General features: G+C 43.6%; 1 protein-coding gene across 3 annotated transcripts in view; it reads right to left on the reverse strand.

Moving 5' to 3' along the window:
* The window catches only part of LOC140199147 (protein Shroom2-like), a 250,723-nt gene that overhangs the window by 111,915 nt on the left and 122,765 nt on the right, over positions 1-16,043 (reverse strand). The gene's annotated exons all lie outside the window — the stretch shown is intronic.

Genomic DNA, 16,043 nt, shown 5'->3' on the forward strand with positions numbered 1-16,043 from the left:
CGACTGTAGTATTCACGGTCACAACAGGGAACTACACAAAAGCAAGTTCTTTCCTTTGCAGGACAAACATACTCATGAGAAGCCACAACGCATTTTTGCAACACAGCCGTTAAATTTATGAGCGTTTTATCTCAAGCAACGCACATCAAAGTTGCTGGTGAATGCAGCAGGCCAGGCAGCATCTGTAGGAAGAGGTGCAGTCCTGACGAAGGGTCTCGGCCTGAAACGTCGACTGCACCTCTTCCTACAGATGCTGCCTGGCCTGCTGTGTTCACCAGCAACTTTGATGTGTGTTGCTTGAATTTCCAGCATCTGCAGAATTCCTGTTATTAGCGTTTTATCTCATCAGGTTATACTGTCAGAGGTCATAAAGAATGGGTCACTCCGTGAGATGGAAAATGCAACAAAGTAAAGCAGGGTTAGGGGCTCCAGGAGACAGAAACTGCAGTGATCCTTGAGTGATTAATGTGATACCTTATACCTTCAGATTATGTTACCACCCATTAACAAGTGAGCCCTAATAGCAGCGTTCATTTCATGTGTCCTCACGGGAGCACCAGGCCGACAGGGGTGAATGAGCTTCAAAGTGCCCCTCGGTATAAGGTACACTTCCAAGACTACCTCGCTTAGAACAGTGTCTAGTTATGATGCTGGACAGGACAGAACCAGACAGTTAGTGCTGCCAGTTTCCTGGAATGAAACATTAAATCACAATCTGTGAGGAATTTAGAAGAAATCTAGGGGAATTAACTTTCTGACCACAGACAAAATGAGGCTATTTGGTTCACAGCATGACAATTACATAGTCCCATTTCCCCTCTCCATATTTCACTGCAAACCTACTGCTCATTTTCCCACTCACAGACCCATCACCTTCCATTTGATTCTTTGGTCTCATATGCTGAGAGCTAAGTTCAGTGACCAATGAAATGAACTGTGTATGCTTGGGTTGTGGGAGGATATAGATTGTATTACAGGGAGAACAGCTCAAGGCTAACAGCCCTGACTTGTCAAACAAAATTATTACGGACACAGCAATGAAGAACACTACGTCTGTGTGTGACAGTATTCCTGGGTCTCCACCAAGTCCTCTCTAGGTTATGACCAGGTTCCGTTCCCAAGAACTGTTTGTAACCCAAGCAAGTCAAAAATGAAGCTGCCTAGCAAAATATTTAACTAAAAACCCACCAAGAGCAATGTGTATTTAAACTAGGGCATTTAACTTAACCATTCAGAGATTGCCATGAACCAAGTTGCCACACGGCATAAGACGCCTACAGCCCACAACAGCTGCCAAATCCATCCTGCCCATCTCTCAAATGCTCATTCATATATATGAGATGTATATAAAGTCAGGTGTTCATAACCTATATGTACCGGGCCACTTTGCTAATAAGGTTGTGGTGTTCAAAGTTCAAATTAAATTTTTATTATCAAGGTATATATCACCATATACAACCCTGAAATTCATTTTCCTGTGAGCATACTCAGCAAATCTATAGAATAGTAACTATAACAGGATCAATGAAAGATCAACCAGAGTGCAGAAGACAACAAAATCTGCAAATGCAAATATAAATAAATAACAATAAGTAACGAGAAAATGAGATAACAAGATAAAGAGTCCATTGGTGAGATCACTGGTTGTGGGAACATCTCAATGGAGTGTAGTTAACCCCTTTTATTCAAGAGCCTGATGGTTGAGGGGTAGTAACTATTCTTGAGCCTGGTGGTGTGAGTCCTGAGGCCCTTGTACCTTCTGGCAGCAGTGAGCAGTGGGTGGCTGAAGCTGAACATTAAGAAAAACAAAACTAAGTAACATGAAGGGAAATCTTCTTTGTACACCCAGTACTCACATTCATTCATAAACACTCACACTTCTCCACGTTCAGTGACCTTAGTACTCTGAGAGAACAATGGAGGAAAGCTGGCTCTGAAGCATGAATAGGAGGGAATTGCTTTTGAAAAATAAATTTATGTATGTCTAATCCCAATGACTAGTCCAACTCTTTCAGCTACTGTTTGATTGTATTTTCTTTCATTTATTTGTTTAAAGAACCTGTCCTGATTCTTTCAAAGAAAATCCATGTAATTACTTCAGGATACATATCTTTATAAACAAAGACACTTTAAGTGTTGAATGAGCATAAGAACAGCAGAAGAATTATGAGGATTCAGTGGAGATCCATACAAACATTCTGGATATACTTGTGCACTCTCAGGTTTCCCTCCCAAGCCACACAAAATTTGAGATTTTGGTTTCTGACTAAGCATTGCAACAGGTACGAACATCAACTCAGACCATGAGAGGCCTGCGTCAGGCATTTTCATGCTTTACAAGGCACAGACTGGAAGTCTGTGTGGGGCGCCACTCCTCGCACAGACACTAGAGCAATGTGTGGTTAAGTGCCTTGCTCAAGGGCACAAACACGCTGCCACAGCTGAGGCTCAAACTAGCGACCTTGAGATAACTAGACAAACATCTTAACCACTTGGCCACGTGCCCAACACAATAGGTACAGTGACTGTCAACAATGAGGAACAATCTCATAAATCATTCCCTGATTTATGAAAGAGATGATTTACACATAAATGTTTCATTAGATGACTTTTCATAAATCGAAAAGCTTGGGGTGGAATACATTTCGGTTCTGTGCATTCACCATGAAAGACTGGTGTGCTAATTGTTACAGAAAAAATTTGCAGACAGATGCCCAAAGTATCAATTCGAGGATAATGTAATTCGAGGATACAGGTTTCCCCCACCATCCGAAGGTAGTACATTCCTACGAAATGGTTCGTAAACCGGAATGCAGTAAAGTGAAGAAGCAATTACATTTATATGGGAAAAATTTGTCAGCGTTCGCAGATCCAAAAAATAACCTACCAAATCATGCCAAATAACACATAAAACCTAAAATAACAGTAAATATAGTAAAAGCAGGAATGATATGATAAATACACAGCCTACATAAAGTAGAATTACTTTTCTACAATCATTGCCACACTGCCCACCGTAGCGAAAATCTCACGCAAGCGCTCTTGGCAGAAACACTCTCTCCAGTAACCTTTAAGCAATGAAGCTGCCAAATCATACCAAATAACACGTAAAAATACACAGCCTATATAAGGTATTCCAGAATCGGGAAGACTGCGAGCACACTGATGATGGTGTGTTAGGCTGAGTCGTCGGAGGTTGGGGTGGTGGGACACTGGGGTGTTATCTCATCGTCGTCTGTTTCCATCAGGGCAGGCAGGTCATTTTCTTCTATATCTGCCTGCCTCGATGTTGAAGGTCGAGGTTCGTCGTCTGCTGTGGCTGATGTGGAAGGCTTGAAAAACGACAGTATGCTTGACGGCTTAGCCTCACGCATTTTTCTATCATCCAGTTCTTTGTAAGCACTCAAACCATCCTGCAAATATGTCCTAAACCTACGTACCCTTTCAAAATTAAAGTCGTACTTTTCTGCAATCATTGCAGCATTGTCAATTGCAGTGAAAATCTCACGCAGTTGCTTCACATTCAGTTCCTGGACGACTTCACTTTCGGTCCGTTCGCTACTGCATTGGGTTTCGATTCCTTTCCTCTTCCAATTGCATCAGCTCTTCATCTATCAGTTCTTGGTCATGGGATGTCAAAACCTCTTCAACATCATCTTCGTCAACTTCCACAACCCAAATTCACTTTGTCCTTACTTCATACACCACAATCGAAACGCTTAATTATGTCTAGTTTTATGCTAAGTGTAACACCCTTACGAGCTCTTTTAGGCTTTTCCGATACCTTAGAACTCATTTTGCTAATGGCTGCTCAAAATAAATTGACATGAAGCACAGATGCTCACAGGCACGTGTTTAAGCAATGGTGGCTAGAATGCAGTTCCGGGGGAGGAGCTTGGCTGCTCGGGGCGCGCGCTGCCTTTTTTCGTAACAGTGAAAACACCTTCTGTTAGCAAAAACAGGCAACTAACATAGGTCTTTCATAACAGCGAGGTGTCGCAAAGCGAACGTTCGAAAAACGGGGGACACCTGTACTCTGAACTTATTCAGCAGTTTTCAAAACCAGACTTCATCCCATAATATTTCCCAGCCAGTTCAATTCTTTCAATTGCCAGTGTAGAGTTGGAAAAAGAGCAGCCAACGAGTATCTACAAATGATAAAATTGTTGACCAGTTGATGGTTTAGAAGTGCCCCAACTGAGAATAAACAATGATTGACACACCAGGAGATCTCCCTGTCCTTCTCAGAATTTGCGCACTACATCATTTACATCTGAGAAAGTAAGCAAGAGCTTGGGATAATAACATGTGAATGTTGACAGTGCAGAACACCCACAGCACTGCAATGGGTGCCCCAGCTAGGTTGAATGTTGAGTGACAGGGATGGGACTTGAGTACCAAAGCTTCAAGCTTTGTAACAAAATCTCAACTTCAAGAGGGTGATAGGCCAGGCATTGAACACTCAACAGTGTGACAGGGTGCTGACGACGCAGTCTAAGGGAGTAACTCTCAGCATTGATTGAAGCTCCACACCCTGCAGTGAGCTTCATCAAACGCTGCTCAGCCTAAACATGTAACATGAACACCATGTGCTCCCGTCAAAGAGAGCCAAAATCTCTAAAGACACCCATAGATTAGATGGCAATTCAGTGGCGGGTTGTTGTTCTCCCCTTGACCCTGGACAGTGAACAAGGCGGCGAGGTGTACCTGGAGTCCCACCAGGCTTCTCCCACTCAAGAGAACCACCAAACATTACCCCAGCTGAGGAGGAGCAAAGGGCAAATAAAACGAGTTTGTTTTTAAACTGTGGAAGACTTTGACATTGTAGCTGCATAAATTATCCCACTTGATTGGGAAACAGATGAGAATGAAAGGCCATGCAGATAAGGTTGCCACTAATAAACTGTTACTCCCCCCCACCCCCGGGGGAATATAAAGTGCACAGAGACCACTGTCCATTCCACTGTTTGAGATACCTGAACCAATGTGGGCTCCACGTGAAAGTTCTTACCCAGAGAATGTGAAATTTGCTGCTCCATGAGGTGGCTGAGATGCTTCAGCATGAATGTACTTAAAGATACTGTATATAATGATAGAAACAACGACGGTAGTGGTGCTTGGCTCACATGCAAGCAGCTTACTTTCTGAGAAACCCACAGGTCCAGCACAGATCATTCTAAGTAGTAATTAATAATTATACTTATTGAAAATAGTCTTTCAGCTAAATGTTTCTGTTAACTAGTTAGTCGGTTTTTCAAATACCACAATGCACGTCACTAACTTACGTCACCTCACCCATCCTGTTCCGGGATCTGAGAGACAATGTTTCGTGGAGTGACAAAGTTAAAGTTTTGCTAAGCCAACAACGTGAAGAAAACATCACAGTAGATACAAGTTCACTGTTGACCTTTATAAATAGTCTTTGTGTTCATTTAGAAGAAAGGTTTCCTGAAGATGAGGTACAAGAATGGTCAGCTTTTGATTTCTCCACAATTGCAGATTGTGACTTCACATTTGGCGATGAACAAGTTAATGCCTTATGTCTAAAATATCATGATTTTCTAGCTGAAAATACTGTAATAGTTATACAGTTTAATGATTTCAAATTTTCCGTGCAAGAAAAAATTAAATCCAAACTGATTTCAAACTTTGCTCAAATGGTGGCATTTGTACTTCAGAATCAACAGTTTTGCCACCTTGCACAGTTGATGAACGTTGGGGGAACCTTTCTTGCATCTAGTGCAGACTGTGAGCGAGGTTTTAGCCTAATGAATCAACTCAAAAACAAGCTGAGAAACCGTTTAGGTGAATGTCATTTGGATATGATAATGAGAATCAAAAGCTATCACAGAACCATAGAACATTACAGCACAGAAACTGGCCTTTTAGCCCTTCTTGGCTGTGCCGAACCATTTTTCTGCCTAGTCCCACTGACCTGCACCTGGACCATATCCTTCCATACACCTCTCATCCATGCACCTGTCCAAGTTTTTCTTTTTCTGTTTTCTTTGTAATTTATTTTTTATTTAATTTCATCATCAAACATTTCCATAAGATGTATTTCAGATACTGTACATATATTATATAATCATATTTGTCACAAATCTCCACATAATATTTATCTGATAGAAAGGAGAGGAAAGAAAGAACAATCAAAAGAAGAAAACTATGTACAGAGTAGGGAGTGATCTTTTTTTTACAACATATTCATTGACTTGTGAGAATAAAATCAGGCCTATGAGGTGTTATGTAGTTAAACTGTTTTTTCCAGTATGAATAAAATTGTTCCAACTTATGATTAACAGATGCTGTTATCTTCATTTTGTAAATGTCCATTGTAATTTCAATCCATATATTTAGAGTTCGGCTTTCCTGTGATAACCATTTCCTGGTAAGGGTCTTTTTACCAGCCACCAGCAGTACATTCATTAAATATTTATCTCTTTTCAACCATTCTTGAGGTATTACCCAAAATATGTTACCCTGTTTGCTGAAGAAATTGTGGAAATCAAAATGCAAACCATTATCATATTTTCTGGGAATGCCCTGTTATCAAAGACTATTGGAGTGAGATACATAATGCCCTACAAGGCATCTTTAAATGTGAAATACCCTTTGAGAGTAAGACCACATCAATTGGATGGAAGTTCTATTCGTCTAGATAGAGTTTACAAAGAATGGGTAAATGCCAAAGACAGGAGAGAGAAAAATAACTGAGTGGCTTAAATATGTTATTTTGTTGTTACTCTGTGCAACTTTAATGTCAAATATTTTGTAAAGCTACATAAACTGTGTCATGTGTGCATTCAGTGCGCACATACTTTTATCATAGGAAAAACATTCGCACACAGCATCAGATTTTTGCGCACACCGACTACTAAAAATTAGAGGGGACATTGAACGCAAGTCTTTCTGTGGCATGACTAGAATCTATGGAAAGTTGTCCTGGTCCAGCTTGGTCCAGCTGGTCACCGAGTGAACACTAGAGGGCAGCACTGAGAGTAGGGGCCAGCCCCCAACCCAGGTATGGATTCCAGCCTGCCCTGCAGGCACTCTCACACACTCCTTTGACGTCTCTTCTCCTGGTCGGCTGCAACATGCCTCAGCCAAGCCCTCACCATAACCAAGGCAAACCACCCCCCCCCCACCCCCGCCATCTGTCTCACCAATAAACCAATGAACTGGACTAGCAATATTCTACGTTACTCATCTCCAGAAGTGCTTTGCGATCACAATAGAAGCATCCAAGACAACCACCCACTCTGCGCACTGTCCAACAGTAGCTGACAAGTCCAGGCGAAAGCACAACAATGGTACGCAATGAGTCCAACTCCCTCACTATTGGGCAACTCACTGACGGGATAGTCCTGCAGTACTTTACATTCTTAGTTTCCAGCAGTGACTTTCAATCATACAACAGATATACAAGATGAACAACCACAACTTGGATTGGACCCAGAGTGGCCGTGCATCTAAGGACGCTGCCATTTTACCGAAAGATGCCTCTGTAATTCCCTTTACTCCACTGTAATACTGATATGTCTGACTTTAGCTTCTCCCTCTCAAACTGCAGGGTGAATTCTATCATATTATGATCACTACCTCCTAAAGGCACCTTTACCTGAAGCTCCCTAATCAAATCTGATTCACTACACAACACCCAATCCAGAATTGTCTTTCCCCTAGTGGGCTCAACCACAAGCAGTTCTAAAAACCATCTCATAGACATTCTACAAATCCTCTCTCTTGGGATCCAGTACCAACCTGGTTTGCCCAGTCAAACTGCACATTGAAATCTTCCATGACTAAAGTAAAATTGCCGTTATTATATGCCTTTCCCACTTCCCATTGTAGTTTGTATCCCTGATCCTGGCTACTGTTCGGAGGCCTGTATATAACTCCCATCAACCTGGGTTTCTGAAGCTGTAAGGCTGCGACTCTGCCAACTTTGTTCCTTCTGTCTTTGAGCTCTGCCAGCCTTCAATGGCGAGCTGTGCCTTTGCCACAATGCTAATCCCTACCACAAACATAAGCAATTCTTGCTTCGAGTGCACTCAGGTCACCCTGACAAACAAACAATCCCACACCACCTAAAACGCAATGAATTCAAACTAATCCAGGAAAAGCAACAGTAGCCACGTAGTTATGCTGCCAATAACGGCATGGTGGTGGAATTTAACTAGCAACCTACATATCAAACCCCACAGTAACAAGTGCAACAAGACTTTGGGGACATTGCTTTGTGGATCCAGAACTGGCTTGCCCACAGAAGGCAAAGAGTGGTTGTAGATGGGTCATATTCTGCATGGATGTCTGTGACCAGTGGTGTGCCTCAGGAATCTGTTCTGGGACCCTTACTCTTCATGAATTTTATAAATGACCTGGATGAGGAAGTGGAGGGATGGGTTAGTAAATTTGCTGATGACACAAAGGTTGGGGGTGTTGTGGATAGTGTGGAGGGCTGTCAGAGGTTATCGATAGGATGCAAACCTGGGCTGAGAAGTGGCAGATGGAGTTCAACCCAGATGTGTGAAGTGATTCATCTTGGTATGTCAAATATGGTGGCAGAATATAGTACTAATGGTAAGACTCTTGGCAGTGTGGAGGATCAGAGGGATCTTGGGGTCTGAGTCTATAGGATGCTCAAAGCAGCTGCGCAGGGTGACTCTGTGGTTAAGAAGGCATATGGTGTATTGGCCTTCATTAATCGTGGAGTTGAATTTAGGACCTTAGAGGTAATGTTGCAGCTACAAAGGACCCTGGTCAGACCCCACTTGGAGTACAGTGCTCAGTTCTGGTCGCCTCACTACAGGAAGGAGGTGGAAGCCATAGAAAGGGTGCAGCAGAGATTTACAAAGATGTTGCCTGGATTGGGGAGCATGCCTTATGAGAATAGGTTGAGTGAACTTGGCCTTTTCTCCTTGGAGTGACGGAGGAAGACAGGTGACCTGATAGAGGTGTATAAGATGATGAGAGGCATTGATCGTGTGGATAGTCAGAGGCTTTTTCCCAGGGCTGAAATGGTTGCCACAAGAGGACACAGGTTTAAGGTGCTGGGGAGTAGGTACAGAGGAGATGTCAGGGGTAGGTTTTTTACTCAGAGAGTGGTGAGTGCGTGGAATGGGCTGCCGGCAACGGTGGTGGAGGAGGATACGATAGGGTCTTTTAAGAGACTCCTGGATAGGTACATGGAGCTTAGAAGAATAGAGGGTTATTGGTAAGCCTAGTAATTTCTAAGGTAGGGACATGTTCGGCACAACTTTGTGTGCCAAAGGGCCTGTATTGTGCTGTAGGTTTTCTATGTTTCTAACTCAATCATTCAGGTCTACTGAATTCAAGACATAAATCACTACAGATTGAAGAGCTTGCACTTCCATTGCCTTGCACAATATAAAAATGCCCCAAAGCAGATTTTTATTTTACCCTTTTGAAGTTTAATTACTGTTTGGAAAAGCAGCAGCCAGATTATACACAACAAGCTCTCAAACAGTTGAGAATAACCAGATAATTCCTTTTCATGATGTTGAATGAAGGACAATCATTTTGTTGGATCTTCATGATTCACCAATGGAGGAAAAGTGTCTTCGGCTTAGCATCTTCCCTTGAGAGATGAAAGGCCAGAAAGTACTTGCCACAAAATCGATGTTTCAGGCCAAGACTCTTCATCCTGACGAAGGGTCTCGGCCTGAAACGTCGACTGTACCTCTTCCTATAGATGCTGCCTGGCCTGCTGCGTTCACCAGCAACTTTGATGTGCGTTGCTTGAATTTCCAGCATCTGCAAAATTCCTCGTGTTTGCCACAAAGTCTATGTGTTTAAACTCTGGACGGGGGTGTAAATTAAGGTCCTTCTGACTCAGAAACCCACTGAGTCATGTCTACAAGCTGCCTATCATAGTGACACACTAAACCAGTTCATTTTTTGCCTAACAGAGGAAGTAAACTGTCACACACGGAGGAGGCACAGAATATGGCCACAGACTCAGATGCCAACCGACTCTCGTGCCGACAGAATGTAGATGCCAAGAGCCAGATTATGTCTTTAACTTAATGACACTATCCTGCAATTGTTCGCACACACTTTGCAACTGGAGTTTACAGAGTCGCAGAAAGCTTATCAGAGAAGGAGGAAGCCTTTCTACCCATTCCGCCAGTCGAAGAACAGCTACCTGCCCAATCCCACATTCCTCAGTTATCTATGTTGTCAAGAGTTGTCAGCAATTTGAATGCTTTGATGAGATCCCTCTCATCCTTCTAAAGTAGCCATGCAGGTCCCGGCACTGCAAACATTCTTTCAAATGCAGTAAACCCTGATAATCTACTGTCCCATCTCCACAGTCCAACTTCTGTTCTGAATGCTGTTTGCTTACATTTATTGATGGCACAATTTATTTCTTCCCTCTCTGCTCATTGTGTGTTTGACGGTCTTTTTTTAAAATGGGCTGCTTTGTGTTTCTTTGTTGTGTGGCTGCCTGTACGGAGATAAATCTCAAGCTGAATCTCACTGAATACATACTTTGATAACAAAAGTACTTTGAACTTTTCATCTGTCTCCTGGATGCCTTGTTTCCTGCACTCCCTTTAAATGCACCTGACCCTGTTATCCACACTAACAAGAGACCCATTTCTCATACTGTTCTTATGTCCTTGTTTTTGTGATCACAACTCCCTGACCTTTAGCATAGCCTTGGCCAATGACACAAGCAGAAGGTGTGGGAAAGTATTTCACTGCAGAGGGCTAATTATAATGCATTTAGGCAGGAACTCGGGAGCATAAACTGGGAACAGATATACTGAGGGAAATGTCCAACAGAAATGTGGAAGTTGCTTAGGGAGCACTTGCATGGAATTCTGGATAGGTTTCTCCATTGAGGCATGGATCGGATGGTAGGGTGATGGAACCATGGTCGACAAGACAGGTGGAACATTTAGTCAAGAGGAAGAAGGAAGCCTACTTAAGATTTAGGAACCAAAGATCTCTCAGGGCTCTTGAGAGTTATAACATAGCCAGGAAAGAGCTTAAAAAGGGACCTACAGATTGGTGAGCTAGAAGGGGACACGAGAAGGCCTGAGGAAAACCCCAAAGCACCTTATACGTACATGAAGAATAGGAGGATAGCTGAAGGGTAGGACTGATCGAGGATAAAAAAGGAATGTGCCTGGAGTCAGAGGAAGTAGCGGAGGGACTTAATGAATACTTTGCTTCACTATTCACCAGTAACAGGGACCTTGACAAATGTGAGGCTGATGTGCTGGAACATGTTGAGGTTAAGAAAAAGGAAGTGTTGGAACTTTTAGAAGGTAGACAAGTCCTTGAGGCCTGAAGAGAAATACCCCAGGTGACTATAGGAAGACAGGGAAGAGATTGCTGTGCCACTGGAGATGATCTTTGCATCCTCTCTGGCCAGAGGAGTAGTACGAGAAGACCAGAGAATGGCAAAAGTTATTCCTTTGTCCAAGAAACATAATAAGGATAATCATGGGATTTGTAGACCAGTGAGCTTTCCGACAGTCTCCTCCCCCCACCCTTCTCACAAGCATCAGCATCGACCCTCCCTCACACCAGAAGAAACACTGACCGCCCCCCCACCACGCAAGCAACAGCAGAAGCCCCCCCAAAGAGACCTTGATACAGAGTCCATCAAAACTAGTCCATAACCCAGCACTTCGATATCTCAGGCAGTCAGTCTCTCTCTCTCTCTCTCTCTCTCTCGCTATTGAGGGAGAGAGAGGTCGCTCCTGCAACAATGAGTGGAGACCAGCAAGTTGCTCTTCCGACAGAGTATCAGAGTCTTTCTTCTCCTTCTTCTTCTTCTCCTCTCTCTTGTGTTCAAACTCCGACTGCTGCCTTCTACATACCTACTCTCTCCTCCCTTAACAAGATGCCATACTGTTAACTCTTACCCTGGTGAGCTGTTCTTGCCTTGGGATTTACAAATGAAAAGAGGCAGCAGACTGAAAGGCTACTGGGAAGGACAGGGATCTCCAGTGCGATATCAGGACTCCTACTGGGGTTCCACTGCCACTTTCTTCAGCTGTTGCCCACTCATTGTTGGCAGCAGCTGACATTCATCCGCATCACTCACTACACCAGACACAGGCGAGGGGCAGTGCTGGCAGATGAACAGAACTTGCTGAAATTTTAAAACATCGTAAATTAACTTCAGTCGCTGGAAATCTGAAATAATCTGAAATAAAACCAAAACTTGCTGGAAAAAAACTCAACAGAGTGCGAAAAAATAGTGTTTCCTTAGTTATTAACAGGGATGTAAGAGACAAAATCCTGGAGGAGCTCAGTAGGTCAGGCAGCATCTATGGAGGGAATTGAACAGTTGACCTTTTGGGTTGAGACCCTTTATCGGGACTGTCTGTAGGTCTTGACCCGAAGTATCAACTGTCCATTTCCCTCCACAAATGCTGCTTGACCTGCTGACTACCTCCAGCTCCTGTGTATTGCTCCCTTAGCCACTAACCCTGATCACCTTCAGTAGCCGTTGTCTAACCAGCATCTTTTTATTATGGCTGAATTCACCTCTTCCTGAGGCTGCCCTCGCGAATGGAGGAAGACTTGCTTCCACCCCAGTTCTATGGGTTGGGAGGTGGCCAGGGAATTTGCCACATGTTCTGCAGACTGTGTGTGTTTGTTCCCTTTGGAGAGACTTGAACTCGGTACCTTCCCAACTGCACCTTTGCCACTTTGCGTGGTCTCACACAGGTCAGTCGCTCCCCCTCCCCCACCAGGTCTGGCCCACCATTCAATGTGATTGCCTCTCCAAGGGCCCCACTTCACTTCTGTGCCAATTACTCTTCATCTCTCCAATCGCCAACCTGTCAAAGGTTTATCAGCTCTCCACCTCAAACACCTGTAACAATCCAGCCACACCGATGGGGCCCCAGTGAACTCGAGCCAGAGCAAAGCTCAGGGTACAGCAACAAAAAATCTACTAGAAGAACCTTGCAGGTTGAGCAGCATCCACCAGAGCACAAAAATTGTCGACAATTTGTGTTGAAATCCTGAGAACGGAGAGATGGGATGAACATTTTTTTTAATTTCTGCTTTGCACTGCACTACTTATCAATTTTATATATATACATACACATACACACACCCAGTAATTCAGTTTATTTTCTATATTATCATGTTTTGTATTGAACTGCTGCTGCAAAGTTCAAATTTTGCTGCATATGCTGGTGATATTAAACCTGTTTCTGATTCAGTATGAAGAGATGGGGAGTGCTGACCACCAGTATTTGTGCCTGCCTTCACTGAAACATTGCTCCCGAGATATGAAGATACCAGGAACAATCTCAGACAGCCTTTGACAAGCTGCCACACCTGACACTGCTAAACAAGATAAGAGCCCCTGGTATTACAGGAGAGATACTGTCATGGATAGATCAGCTGACCGGCAGGAGGCAAAGAGTGGAATAAAAGCGCAAACACGAGGAAATCTGCAGATGCTGGAATTTCAAGCAACACGCATAAAAGTTGCTGGTGAACACAGCAGGCAGCACCTCTTCCTAGAGATGCTGCCTGGCCTGCTGCGCTCACCAGCAACTTTTATGTGTGTTGAGTGGAATAAGAGGATCCTTTTCTAGTTGGCTGCCAGTGACTTGTGGTGTTATGCAGAAGTTGGTGTTGGGACCGATTCTTTTCAGGTTATATGTCATGTTGTTGGTGGAGGTGCACGCACCTAGTGTTGAAAAAGCAGGGAGTCTGCAAAAGGACTTTGATTAGGAGAATGGGCAAAGAAGTGGAGATGGAAAACAGTGTCGGGAAGTGTATGGTCATGCACTTTGGTAGAAGAAATAAAAGCATAGACTATTTTCTGAACAGGCAGAAAATTCAGAAACCAGAGGTGCTAAGGGACTTGGGAGTCTTCATGCAGGATTCCCTAAAGCTTAACCTGCAGGTTGAGTCAGCAGTAAAGAAGGCAAATGTAATGTTAGTATTCATTTCAAGAGGATTAGAATATAAAAACGAGGATGTAACGCTGAGGCTTTCATAAGGCACTGGTCAGGCCACACATGGAGTACTGTGAGTAGTTTTGGGCCCATTATTTAAGAAAAAATGTGCTGGTATTGGAGAGGGTCCAGAGGAGGTGCGCGAGAATGATCCCGGGAATGAAAGGATTAGCAAATGAGGAGTGTTTGATGGCTCTAGGCCTGTACTCAAATATTGAAAAGCTTAGATGCAGTGCATACAGAAAGGATGTTTCCCATAGTGGGCGAGTCCAGCCAAAGGGCACAGCCTCAGAGTAGAGAGATGCCCTTTTAAAACAGAGGGCAGTGTATCTGTGGAATTCATTGCCACAGACGGCAGTGGAGGCCAAGTTATAGTCATAGTCATAGTCATACTTTATTGATCCCCGGGGAAATTGGTTTTTGTTACAGTTGCACCATAAATAATTAAATAGTAATAAAACCATAAATAATTAAATAGTAATATATAAATTCTGCCAGGAAATAAGTCCAGGACCAGCCTATTGGCTCAGGGTGTCTGACCTTCCAAGGGAGGAGTTGTAAAGTTTGATGGCCACAGGCAGGAATGACTTCCTATGACGCTCTGTGTTGCATCTCGGTGGAATGAATCACTGGCTGAATGTACTCCTGTGCCCAACCAGTACATTATGTAGTGGATGGGAGACATTGACCAAGATGGCATGCAACTTAGACAGCATCCTCTTTTCAGACACCACCGTGAGAGAGTCCAGTTCCATCTCCACAACATCACTGGTCTTACGAATGAGTTTGTTGATTCTGTTGGTGTCTGCTACCCCAGCACACAACAGCAAACATGATCGCACTGGCCACCACAGACTCGTAGAACATCCTCAGTATCGTCCGGCAGATGTTGAGTTATTGTGATATTTAAAGTAGAGGTTTACAAGTTCTTAATTAGTAGGGATGTCAAAGGTTATGGGAAGAAGGCAGGAGAATGGGGTTGAGGGATAGTAAATCAGCCATGATGGAATGGCGGAGCAGACTCAATGGGCCAAATGGCCTAATTCTGCTCCTATGTCTTATGAAAATTGAGTCCCACACCACACACACACACTTTTCAAGGAGTCACCTTGGACATTTATTATCAGGAAGATGGGGAGGGGGAAGGAGCAGTGTGGATCTATGGGAGAAAGTTGGAAGGGACTTTTGTTTCAACAACCTGGTCCTTTACACCCAGAAGACCAAGGAGATCATTGTGAACTCCAGGCATGCTAGGAGCCACACTCACGTCCCCACCTACATCAATGGAGCTGTAGTGGAGCGTGTATCAAGCTTTAAATTCCTTGGTGTCCACATTTTCGAGGATTTCACCTGGTCCCTGAACTCCTCCATCCTGGTCAAAAAGGAGCAACAGCGTCTTTATTTCCTGCGGAGCATCAAGAAAGCTCACCTCTGTCCCAGGATATGGACGGACTTTTACCACTGTACCATTGAGAACATACTCACCAACTGCATCTCAGTGTGGTATGGCAATGTCCCGTATCGGATCGCAAAGCATTCCAGCAGGTGGTGAAAACTGCCCCGCGGATTATCGGCACCCAATTGCCCACCATTGAGAACATCTACCATAAACGCTGCCTGGGCAGAGCGAAAAACATTATCAAGGCTGCATCTCACCCTAACCATGGACTTTTTACTCTTCTCCCAGCCGGTAGGCGCTACAGGAGCCTCTGCTCCCGCACCAGAAGGCTCAGGAAGAGCTTCTTCCCTGAGGCTGTGACCCTGATGAACCTCATATCACAGCTCTAAGCAGTATTGCACCCATATTGTACTGTCTCAGTACTTTTATATGTGTGTGCTGTAACACTTACATTTTATTCGCAGTTACTTTGTAAATAACACTATTCTTTGCATTTCTGGTCAGATGCTAACTGTATGTCATTGGCTTTGTATCTGTACTCGGCACAATGACAATAAAGTTGAATTTCATCTAATCCTCACAGATTTTTGGTAGAGGTTTTGACCTCTTCTGATTTCTTCCTGAATGGGCTGCATTGAAGGAATCAATGTATTTTAACTCTGAATGCACACAAGTGACGA

The sequence above is a fragment of the Mobula birostris genome, chromosome 6, assembly GCF_030028105.1.
Source record: "Mobula birostris isolate sMobBir1 chromosome 6, sMobBir1.hap1, whole genome shotgun sequence".
Classification (NCBI taxonomy): Eukaryota; Metazoa; Chordata; class Chondrichthyes; order Myliobatiformes; family Myliobatidae; genus Mobula; species Mobula birostris.